At 43.9% G+C, this 12891-nt stretch overlaps 1 non-coding gene across 1 annotated transcript; it reads right to left on the minus strand.

Annotated features, from left to right (window-relative positions):
• Positions 1–8262: 8262 nt before the first annotated feature.
• On the minus strand, positions 8263–8334 carry TRNAS-GGA (transfer RNA serine (anticodon GGA)). The gene has a single exon. It is a non-coding gene; the product is annotated as a tRNA-Ser (tRNA).
• Positions 8335–12891: the final 4557 nt, after the last annotated feature.

Consider the following 12891-nt stretch of genomic DNA (forward strand, 5'->3'; position numbering starts at 1 on the left):
AGCGACAGCCTTGTCCCATTGTTCGGCAAAATCCTCATCAAACAATTTCTTTTCATTCCTCTGCTTTGGCCTAGTTGTTTGCAGCTCACATTTTTATTAGGTTTTTAAAATAAACCTGAGATGACTCTCAATGCAAACAGAGAAAGCCTTGGTTACAGTCCATTTGAAAAACCACTCACTAGAATAGGGGAAGAGAAAACACATTTTTGTATTTATCTAAAAGCAATGGAGCCTCAAACAGTAGTTAAGATTATAATATTCTTGAGGGAGGCAAAATCCTCAATTTCAATATAAACTATACTATTGGTTATCTCTATACTGTTAAGAAAGTGTCCCTGCCAAATGAGCTAAATATACTCTGGACAGCCAGGATCCTTTACAGAACAGCAATCTGAATGAAGGCAAAGAAGACATAGAAACAGAACACCACCCCCAAACAGTAACCCCAAGCAGAAGACTGTAAACCTATTAGAAATGTGGGCTTAATGTCTCATCCTTCAAGAGCTTATTAATGACACTGTTGGACTATCAGAGCCTAGATTTATGAGGCTCAAACTTTAGGACTGACACTCAGACACTAAAAAGGGAATGTCCAGCCACAATCCCACTGTAGGAGGTAGGAGTCAGGACCAACCCCAAGTTCAAGCCAAATTAGGTCAGGAGGGCATGCAGATGCTGCCTTATCAAAGCGTTCTTTCCAAAACATTTCTTTATAAAATAACTTCCACCTCTTGAATTTGAAAGTTACAAGCATTCTATCTTGTACATTTTTCCAGAAACTTGGACAGTGAATGAATGGAGGTGAATCTGCTTTTCCAGGTAACGGGGGATAGAACAGGAAAAGATGCAGCCTTGTGTTCCTCAAAGGTCAAGGCATGAGGGTCCTGGAGTCCTCTAGTTGATTCCTTTTTCCACCATTGTGAAGTTGTACAATCCTTGGCAAGTTACTTAACCTCTCTGAATCTCAGTTATCCTCATCTGAAAAATAGAGGTGGTAATAAGTATCATCATATGCAATCGGCATTACTGTTGAAATTATTCAGTGAGATGCACCAGGCACGTGGTGAAGGTTCACCGGTTGTCAGCTATTGGTTCTACATTTCATTGATCCAGTTCTCCCACAGTTTAACATTTCTTCCATGCATATGACAGTCTGCAGCATCCTGGCATTGTGTCAAACTTTAACTGCACATCCTACCATCAATTGAGTCTTGGTTTGATGAAACACGGAGTTGTAATTATCAGTACTATTATTACCAAAGAGATCTGACCATAAAACAATAATGAGACCGCTTTCACAGGCTGTGGACAATAAGCAGCCTTATTATTTTAAAACAGCATGGCACAGACTTCCAGACTGGAAGACTCTCCTGGGGGACTCCGTGCTGTGGTAAAGAGGGATGGATGTTGCCTTCTAGCAGTAAGTGACTTGCTATAGATCTGTCTTGTCTTAAGCAGCTCAAGATCTGAAAATCTGGATCTCTAATTTAAAAATTAACTAGGAGATAATACTTTAAAATAGAGACCTTCACAAAAGCATCATCCGTTTAAAGTAATGTTTCTCAACTCATTTTTTTATCATCATCTCTACCCCTCAAAGATTCTTTTTAGATATTTTTGTCCTAATCACTCCCCAATGAAATATTAATACTAAAGACATACTGTGTATCTACTTATGTATTATATATCTGTGCTTCGTTCATAAAAAGCTATATAAATGATGCATTAAAAAATGATTTTTCACCCCCCTTTGAGTGCAGAATTACTCCCCTTTAGAGTGCATGCTTTAGAAACAGATCTTAGAGAGAATTTGAAATACTACATGACAGGACAGTTTCATTTGCACTCAATTTTTACATGACATGTTAACTCTGAAAAGAAGGAAACCCAAGTAGTATATTTGATAAAATGTTCACAGTGAGGTGTCCACACCGTGTTCATTACAGGCCAATGTCTCTAGTTGTTTTTTAAACCATTCTACCTGAGCAGTTCACCAGGAAGGTGGGACATATATCAGCTGGATTTGCCTCTATAATTAATGAAAACCTGCCTCTAAGTTAGGTTGACATTTTTTGATATGCATAAGTGTTTATCCACCCCGTGACTAGTAGCCATGGATCATGTCACTCATTCATATGATAGTTATTGAAATCATTTCTGCAGTAGCTCCCTGATAAGTTTTCTTATCTCGCCTTGCTTTGTAGCTGAAATCAGCATCCTGGTTAACCATCTTCCTGAATATTTTCTACTGTTTAGCCCCAAGGGCAGGGTTCTCTGCATCCCTAATCTCACTGGTCTTGACCAGGATGAAGTGTCTTGGGCCCCAAAGGAAGGAATCTGGAAGCAGCAGAAACAACCGCTTCCGGCTTCTCACTTGCCCTTTGCCACTTCCGGCTTCTCACTTCACACTTCCGGCTTCCAGTTTTGGCCCAAGATTCCGGTGCCTCTGCCTAGAGGCAGAGACTTAGTGCAAAGATGGTCAGATGATACTCAGGAACTGAGCTCCGTGGAGCTGAAAATCTTTGCACAGGAGGAGGAAAGAACAGAGGCTAAAGGAAGGGGAGGGATGAAGGGAGAAGAAGCCCCAGCCTCTGTGAAGGCAGCAAAGGCAGGGAGCCTGTGGGGAGAGCCAGGAAGAGGGGTGGTAGCCCCACAGGGCAGAACTCTAAGGAAGTTGGAGTGAACTCGGGCCTGGTACTGCAGCCGGGGAAGCCCAGATGCCCCAGGCCCTGCTTGGACTACCCCATCAGTAGCCTGGAAGTAACCGAGATGACCTGACCCCATCCAGAGACTGCTCAGAAGCAGGCTGGGAGGTCGCCCTGGGAACTGCTCCAACCCAGAGCGGGGTCTGCCAGAGACCCAGAGGCTGGGCTCAGGGCAGCACCCAGACTCCCACCTCACCCCTAGTGTCCAGCAGACAGGCAGGTTAGGTGGCTCGTGTCTGAGATGTCATTTAAAGAGGGTAGGACCTCCCACTCTACAAGAGGAGAGTGGTTCCTAAAATGTTAATTTAAAAAAAACAGCCTGAGATCATTTTCCCTGAGTTATAGCCCAAGCAGGGGCTCTAGGACACTCTATATAACCATCAGCTCTGTCCTGTCAAACCTCAGGAAAAAGGCCTGAAAGAGCCGTCTCTCCCTCCCAGGACTTGAGGGCCTTTGCCCTCCATGGAAGGCAGTGTTTGTTCTGATATAGATCCCATCCCTGGCTGCCATGTCTGGGCCTTACTGATGTAGGCGGGGCCAGCACTGGCCTCATAGCTCCTCTTTCCTTGTGTGATGACCTGCCAGGGTCCCTGACCTAGAACTTGCTTGGCAAAGCTGGAGGTCCTCAAGAATGAGAATTGTGGAGGTTACTGAAAAATGCACCATTATTCCTGAAGAGAGGGTCTCAGGCCTGGTAACCGTGACCCTGATTTTCCTCCTAACCATGAATAAATGGTTTCTTGTTTTGATTAGTGGAGAGGATCCAGGATGAAGAGGGCTGAGAGGTGGATGGGGGCATTGCCAAGGAGTTGAAAGGGCAGAGGAACAGGAAACAAAGACCATCTTGCTGGACTCTGCAATTTCTCCAGGGCTCTGGTCTGCTTCCACTGACTCTCACAAAATTGAGGTGGTGTCGAGGAGTTCATATCATATCTGAAGTTTAGAATCGTGCTAGGCTGACTGAAAACATTGGCAGGAACCACTTGTAGTTTTAAATCGGTTGATTGCATATTTAATTTAACTCCACTATTGGGGTAAATTCAAAAATCACTTTGCAGAACTTCACTTGACAAACGAAGGGGGCTGAGACAGGTGAGCTGGTACTGACAAAGGATATATCAAGAGACTGTAGGTCTGCTAAGAAAGCAAAAATTAGAAGCTGGAAAGTTGAGCTCTGGACAAACTTGGTAGAAGAACGCTCATACACACACACACACACACACACACACACACACATGCATACACCCTTTGTTATCCTGTTTTATTGCCATCGTTGCAGTTAACACAACCTGAGCACACTTCATGGGTTTACTTGTTTGTCACCTGTCAATCCACCATTAGAATGCCTCTGAGAGCAGGAACGTTATGTGTCTTGTTCAGCTGCAGGGTCCCCAGAATCTAGAACCCTTGGAGCCAGAGCTCATCACTGTTTGGGAGAGAGGAGAGGAAGGAGGGCTAGCAGCTTGGCTCTTATCCCATAATAGATGCTGAAATCAACCACACTGAACAGCCCTGCACAAGCTGGTGATATCAATCTCCTCCATACTCAGCAAGCCAAGTACAAAACCATGGATGTGAGACAATGACCATCTCTAGGATTCCAAGGTTACCTAAAGGGCAACTGTATAAACCAAAGAGTAAGATGGCGAGAAGGAGAGTCCTTCCCAGTTCCAAAGGCTGGAATAAGCCCTGGATAATTCCAAATAATTGCAACTGTGATAAGCCCGCTTAAGAGGGGAGTTTGTGGTCGGCACTATTCAGTGAGCTGGAAACCCCAGAAATGGCCCCAACAGTAGGGTCTTGTCCCTGGAATACTGAGGCTCACTTGCCTTGGTTTGTAACTTTGCCCTGGTCAACACAGTGGGAATGCATTTCTTAGGGTGATGTATACATAGAGTCCTGGCCCACAATGTGTGCTTAGCCCATATTCTGATGAACTTACATGGAAGGAACAGAAGCTGTGTGATCTGTCTTGATGGGACAACAAGCACACTTGACTGGGAGATGTTTCTTTACTCTGAGCATAATAAGCCAGCTCATTTACAGCAAGACTGTGTGTAAACCTAGCTCCAGTCTACACTGGGACAACACGTTAAGATGCGTATCAGCAAACTGGAGGGTCCAAGAGGTGGACTGTGGTCAGATGACTCTGGGCATGCACCCAAGGAAAGAACAGGGGTGTGGACCCTGGAAAACTAAGGACTCAAAAGGGCCTAGAAACCTTATGGAAGCATCTGACAATGAGGAAAGGATGTAGTCACTCAGGCTACAGAAGGGGGACAAAAAAGTTAGACCAATGAGATAGGGAAGAAAGACCAGCTAAATGCAAAGAGGCTTTGGTAACAATTAGAACATAAAGCTGAGCGCCAAAGAATTGATGCTTTTGAACTGTGGTGTTGGAGAAGACTCTTGAGAGTCCCTTGGACTGCAAGGAGATCCAACCAGTCCGTCCTAAAGGAAATCAGTCCTGAATATTCATTGGAAGGACTGATGCTGATGCTGGAACTCCAATACTTTGGGTACCTGATGCAAAGAACTGACTCATTGGGAAAGACCCTGATGCTGGGAAAGATTGAAGGCAGGAAGAGAAGGGGACAACAGAGGATGAGATGATTGTATGGCATTACTGACTTAACGGACATGAGTTTGAGCAAGGTCCAGGAGTTGGTGAAAGACAGGGAAGCCTGGTGTGCTGTGGTCCATGGGTCGCAAAGAGTCGGACATGACTGAGCAACTGAACTGAACTGAATTGAACCGAGAACTTTATAACAATGTACAATAGAGAAAAGCATGACCAATACAGTATTGTAAAGTAAAATAAATAAATAAATAAATAAAACTCTAAAAAAAAGAGAGAGAGAAAAGCATGACTTCTAGAATTGTTCTGACCTGGACTGGGGCCCTAACCTGCATCTACTAGCTCTGAAAGTGAAAGCCACTCAGTCGTGTCCGACCCTTTGCAACCGCATGGACTATACAGTCCATGGAATTCTCCAGGCCAGAATACTGGAGTGGGTGGCCTTTCCCTTCTCCAGGGGATCTTCCCAGCCCAGGGATCAAACCCAGGTCTTTCGCATTGCAGGCAGATTCTTTACCAGCTAAGCCCCAAGGGAAGCCCTAGTTCTGAGGTCTTGGCCAAATTACCCGATTTCCTTATGCCTCAGTCTTATTATCTTTAAATTAGGAGACATGACAGCAATTTCTTCAAAGTTTGCTGTGAAAGTTAAAATAGAATAATGCATGTAAGACACTTTGCATGGATAGTAAGTGCCCATAAGCATAGCCATGATCATGTTATTATTGTGGAAAATTGAGGACATACTGTCTATTATGGGCTATGGCCATATAGTCATAATACGGCCACCCAGCAACCCATGGTTTCTCAACACCTCATTACTGATGGTTGAGGCAGGGAGCTTCTGGAGGAAGTGAAGGGTAAAACTCCAAACTCTGGAAAAAAGTAAAAGTTGGATCCTTTACCATTCAAAGTGTTCAGTGGGTTGAACTGAATCCCCCAAAAAGACATGTTAGAGTCCTGACCCCAGTACCTCAGACCATGACTGTATATGGAGAGGGGGTCTTCAAGGCTGTAATAAAATTAAAACGAGGTCATTAGTGTGGGTCCCAATCCAATAAGATGGGTGTCCCTATAAAAAGGGGACATTTGGACACACACGGGGCAAGACCCTGTGAGAGACACGGAGAATGTGGCTGTCTACAAGCTGAGGAGAGACTCCTGAAAACAGGTTCTCCCTCCCAGCCTCAGAAGGAACCAGCCTGCAGGCATCTTGAGTCTGGACTGCTGGCCTTCCGAGCTACAGGGCAATCAACATCTCTGGTTTAAGCCCGTGAGTCTATATGGTACGTTGTTACAGCGTGTTTGCTCAGTTGCTCAGTCATGTCTGATTCTTTGCAACCCATGGACTGTGGCCCGCCTGACTCTTCTGTGCATGGGATTTCCCAGGAAAGAATAGTGAAGTGAGTTGCTGTTTCCTCCGCCAGGGGAATCTTCCTAACCCAGGGATCAAGCCCACGTCTCCCGTTTCTCTTGCATTGGCAGGTGGATTCTTTACCACCCCGCTACCTGGGAAGCCTGTTAACAGCAGCATAAACAAACTAAAACAGGTCACCACTCACCAAACACATATGGCCGCTTGGTGGGTGGAGATGGCTATGGACAAACCACCATCTGTCATAAATACAGACTCCTGGGCACCAACACCAGCAACTAATTCAACTAGATCAGGACAGGACTCCAAATCTGCATTTAAAAATCACCCCCAAGGTACAGCAAGGGATGGTCAGTTTAAAGGCACCGGATGGACTAGAGAACTAGAGGACTCTTCCGTTCTGTTAACCATCCACACGAAGCAAACATGAGAATGAAGGTGTCTGCACAGGCATGTGTGTCTGTGTGTGTATCTATGTGTCCAGGGCTGCGTGCTTTCTAAGCTTATACCCATGTTCAGAAAATAGCTCCAAGATTCTGCAGGTGAGAATGACCGAAGAAAAGTAGAGCATACGAGTTGAGTCGTTTTGTCTTTTCCAGAAGCAGCTTATCTTGGGCCAAGCAGCCCTGGCAGCTGAGTCCTGCTCCTGCTGCCTGCACAGCTCTGGCTGACAGCCACCCAGGTAGCTGCCAGAGGTCTGAGGGGCAGCGGGGTGAGAGGATCCAGCTGCAGCTGCCCAGTGCCTGCTGCGCGTGGCTCCTCTGCAGAGCGCAGGTGCTAGAAGCTGCTGAGCACGACAGCTGTTCCACCAAGTGAACATGGGTCAAAGCGGGAATGTTTGCAAAGTCCAAACCTGTATCTGTGATGTGCCATAGTTTCATTTTCAAAGAAAGAAATAGCAGCAGCTCAATACAAAGTAGGCATTTTTCTGGCATTTTCTTTCATATAAATATTAGCCAGTTCATATGTATAAGGCCATTTTTCTGCAGGAGCTAAGATATTAGGTCTGTGCATAAAGATAGCTGAGGACCCAGCACACTATGCAAACCTATGAGAGGACAGAGACCCAGCATGTGTTTGAAAATAGGTGGGGATGCCTGAACTCATGTCAAATTAACAGTCTGCTTCTACAGAGGATAATTTATTAATAGCTGCATAATATTCTCCAATTGCATTTAACTTAAGTAAAGCAGACTGAACAAGTTCTATCAAGCTGAAAGCTATACCATTCCCTCATTCAGTTCTGGGGTTGTTTTTTTTTTTTCCTGCTGTGTAATGGTTATCTATAGCTGCATAATAAATTGTCCCCAAAATGTTGCTACTTATTAACAGATGACTGGATAAAGAAGATGTAATACATATATATTATAGAATATCAGCTGTTAAAAAAGCACAAAGTAATGCCATTTTCAGCAACATGGACGGACCTAGAGATGATCACACTAAGTGAAGTAAATCCGACAGAGAAAGGTAAGTGAAAGTGAAGTCACTCAGTCGTGTCCGACTCTTTGCAACCCCATGGACTGTAGCCCACCAGGCTCCTCCCTCCATGGGATTCTCCAGGCAAGAGTACTGGAGTGGGGTGCCATTTCCTTCTCCAGGGGAGCTTCCCTACCCAGGGATCGAACCCAGGTCTCCCGCATTCCAGGCAGACGCTTTAACCTCTGAGCCACCAGGGAAGCCCTACCCCTTGTAGCTTTTTACATTTAAGGAAAAAGATGTTAAAAAAAAAAAAAAAGATGTAAAAAGATAATATCATATTATATCCCCATATGTGGAATCTAATTTTTTAATGATACAAATGAATTTATTTACAAAACAGAAATAGGCTCACAAATTTTAAAAACAAACTTATGGTTACCAAAGAGGAAACATGGGAGGGAGGGATAAATTAGAAGCTGGGGTTTAACATACACACATTATTATTTATAAAATAGATAATGAACAAGAACCTACTGTATAACACTTGGGAAATCTACTCAATATTCTGTAATGACCTATATAGGAAGAGAATCTGTGCTCGCTTGCAACAGACCATCCCTTGTAGCTTTTTACATTTAAGAAAAAAGATCGCAGGCTGATAAATCTGACAAACAGACCCGATTACTGGGCTACCTGACAGCAGTTCTAACTGTTTTGAAAAAAGGCAAGAAAAAGAAGAAAGCAAGACTCTCACTGCTTTATTCCTTACCATATACCCTGGACCGTGAGCTCCACCTTTGTGATCCCCCCAACTGCCCATGTTGGGGGTGGGGCACAGTTCTTTAGATGAAAGCCTGCCGTGTCTTCCCCCTATTACTGGCAGAGGAATAAAGCCATCTTTCATTCCCTCCAAACTCTGTCTCTGTATTTCTATTCAGCATCAGTTACAGGGAGCCAAGACTTTGGTGACATCAGCAGAGCTGAAACAGCAAAGAAGCATCCTTTACCTGATTTCACGTCATAAAGAAGCCAGTCTCTGCCTAACCCTATGAGGCTGTCTCTCTTAGTGTCATTAAGTGATGCAGTTGACAGGGATGGGCAAACTTCCTGCAAAGAGTCAGACAGTAAATTTTTTTGGCTTTAAAGGCTATTTAATAGCTGTCCCAGCTATTCCACCTTACCATGAAAGCAAAAAAGCAGCATTAAGTAATATGTAAAAGAGTGTTCCAATAAAACTTTACTTACCCAGCAGGCATTGGGCACAATTTTGTTCACAGGTGTAGTCAGCCAAACCTTCAGTTGAGAGTAGCCTACATTCTATTTGGGAATAAAATAAAAATTAGCAGCAAGTGTACAGTAGCCCTAGTATGTTCCTATTTCTAACAAAGGTATTTTGGTCACATGTATAAAATGCTTCATCACAAACAGGTGCAAATCATATTGAGTCGGTAAGGATAATCACCATGCAAGTAGAGGACATATAACTGGTGAATTCTCTTGCTGTTTTTCAAACTGTGTGACAGTTGAATCATTGGGGTGAGCGTGGGAAGACCTGAAATTACCTGATATTTTCCCTTTGCCATTCTAATAATGAATTTGTACCAAACCAACTAGAAGAGGTGTATTATTTATTTATTTTAGTTAATGATATAACAGAAAAACATTGTGCTGTCCATGAAAATCCTATGTGTTTGGGTGATACAGATGAAAGAAAAAGCACATGATGGTAATTACTAAACCTAAAGTGAAGACAGAGGAAGAAGGTTGGTGATGGAGCCCCTTCGAGTCTGAGCACCTGGAAACAGGAGTCAGGCCATTATCATAAGATCAAGGAAGTTTGATGGAATCCTTCTGTTAGGGGAACAACTGGCCCAAACTGCCCACCGTGGCCAGGCACAGTAGTAACCACTTACATTAGTTATCTTACGACAGGATGTCCTGGTAAGGAACGTGGAGCTAACAAGCTACCACCAACTGGAAGAATTTGGGAAAGATTAAGAGTAGAGAGGAGATTTCAGTGTGTATGTTCTACCAACCTCCAGAATCCTTCTCGCTGGAATCTATTTGACTGAGTGATGCATGTGCCACCAGGAAGGACCCTGAGTCAGAGTGACTGGTCAGAGACAAGCCATAAATCAAACAATTACCGTAAAGCCTGAGACTGTGAACCGGGGGGCAGACCAGTCCTCCTGGGTTCCCTGACCCTACTACTCTCCACTTCGGTGTTCCTTCTCAGTGACGTCTCTTGCTTTGTCAGTGTGTGTTAACTCCTTGGAAAATTCATTTGTGAGCATTAGATAAGAGCTGGCTTCCACAGTGGCTCCAACAGTAAAGAATTTGCCTGCGAGCTCTTGGTCCTTGGAAGGAAAGCTATGACAAACCTAGAGAGCATACTAAAAACCAGAAACATCATTTTGCTGGCAAAGGTCCATATCAGTTCAGTTCAGTTTCTCAGTTGTATTCGACTCTTTGCCACCCCATGGACTGCAGCATGCTGGGCTTCCCTATCCATCACCAACTCCTGAAGCCTGCTCAAACTCATGTCCATCGAGTCGGTGATGCCACTCAACCATCTCATCCTCTAAAATCCCCTTCTCCTCCTGCCCGCAATCTTTCCCAGGATCAGGATCTTTTCCAAAGAGTCAGTTCTTCACATCAGATGGTCAAACTATTGGAGCTTCGGTTTCAGCATCAGTCCTTCCAATGAATATTCAGGACTGATTTCCTTTAGAATGGACTTGTTGGATCTCTTTGCTGTCCAAGGGACTCTCAAGAGTCTTCTCCAACACCACAGTTCAAAAGCATCAATTCTTCAAGACTCAGCTTTCTTTATGGTCCAACTCTCACATCCATACATGACTAGTGGAAAAGCCATAGCTTTCATGAGATGGACCTTTATAGGCAAAGTAATGTCTCTGCTTTTTAGTATACTGTCTAGGTTGGTGATAGCTTTTCTTCCAAGGAGCAAGTCTTTTAATTTCATGACTGCAGTCACCATCTTCAGTGATTTTGGAGCCCAAGAAAATAAAGCCTGTCACTGTTTCCATTGTTTCCCCATCTATTTGCCATGAAGTGATGGGACCGGATGCTATGATCTTTGTTTTTTAAATGTTGAGTTTTAAGCCAACCTTTTTACTCTCCTCTTCCACTTTCATCAAGAGGCTTTTTAGTTCTTCTTTACATTCTGCCATAAGGGTGGTGTTATCTGAATATCTGAGGTTATTTATATTTCTCCCAGAAATCTTGGTTCCAACTTGTGCTTCATCCGGCCTGGCATTTCATGTGATGTACTCTACATGTAAGTTAAATAAGAAGGGTAACAATATACAGACTTGATGTACTCCTTTCCCAATTTGGAACCAGTCTGTTGTTCCATGTCCAGTTCTAACTGTTGCTTCTTGACCTGCATACAGATTTCTCAGGAGGCAGGTAAGGTAGTCTGATATTCCCATCCCTTGAAGAATTTTCCACAGTTTATTGTGATCCACACTGTCAAAGGCTTTGGCATAGTCAATAAAGCAGAAGTAGATGTTTTTCTGGAACTCTCTTGCTTTTTTGATGATCCAGTGGATGTTGGCAATTTGATCTCTGGTTCCTCTGCCTTTTCTAAATCTAGCTTGAACACCTGGAAGTTCACTGTTCATGTGCTATTGAAGCCTGTCTTGGAGAATTTTCAGCATTACTTTGGTGGTGTGTGAGATGACTGCAATTGTGCGGTAGTTGGAACATTCTTTGGCATTGTCTTTCTTTGGGATTGAAATGAAAACTGACCTTTTCCAGCCACTTCTGAGTTTTCCTAATTGCTGGCATATTGAGTACAGCACTTTCACAGCATCGTATTTTAGGATTTGAAATAGCTGTACTGGAACTCCATCACCTCCTCTAGCTTTGTTGGTAGTGATGCTTCCTAAGGCCCTTGACTTCCATATATTCAAAGCTATGGTATTTTCAGTAGTCACATACAGATGTGAGAGTTGGTCCATAAAGAAGACTGAGCACAGAAGAATTGATGCTTTTGAATCACAGTGCTGGGGAAGATTCTTGAGAGTCCCTTGGACTGCAAGGAGATCAGACCAGTCAATGCTGGTCTGGAAAGGAAAATCAACCCTGAATACTCATGGGAAGAACTGCTGCTGAAGCTGAAGCTCCAATACTTTACACCTGATACAAACAGCCAACCCAGTGGGAAAGATCCTGGTTCTTGAAAAGATTGAAGGCAGAGAATGAGATGGTTGGAAGGCATTACCAACTCAATGGGCATGAGTTTGAGCAAACTCAGGGAGATGATAGTGAAGGACAGGGAAGACTGACATGCTGCAGTCCAAGGGTTTGCAAAGAGTTAGACACAACTTAGCAACTAAACAACAACAGGTAAGAGCCACTCCCGGACCCTGGAAGGGGTCCTCCTTCTTGCAAAATTTTCACTCATCATTCATCTACATAACAAGGGAAATATTCCAAACAATGGTCTAAAGTCTTCCAGTGCTCACTCTTCCATTTCCTCATTTAGACTACACTCTGGAAATCCCAAACATTCAAACTCAGTGTGCCAAGAGGCACGGCGATTTCTCCTTTAAAAGAGGGTAATAGTGGGCAAGAGTCAGCAGCCTCAGGGGCAGCATCAACCTTACCCAGGGCAAGAAGGGTGCAGCCATTGCCTTCCCTTTCTTGTTGCTTTTGTTCAGTTGCTCAGTCATGTCCGACTCTTTGCCTTTACATGGGAACCTGTAATGAGACTCATTCACAGCCTTCTGGGACAATATGGGGAGTTGTTTGTAGTCACGGAGCACTAATACACATAATCAATCAATGTC

The sequence above is a fragment of the Budorcas taxicolor genome, chromosome 20 (assembly GCF_023091745.1).
Source record: "Budorcas taxicolor isolate Tak-1 chromosome 20, Takin1.1, whole genome shotgun sequence".
Taxonomy (NCBI): Eukaryota; Metazoa; Chordata; class Mammalia; order Artiodactyla; family Bovidae; genus Budorcas; species Budorcas taxicolor.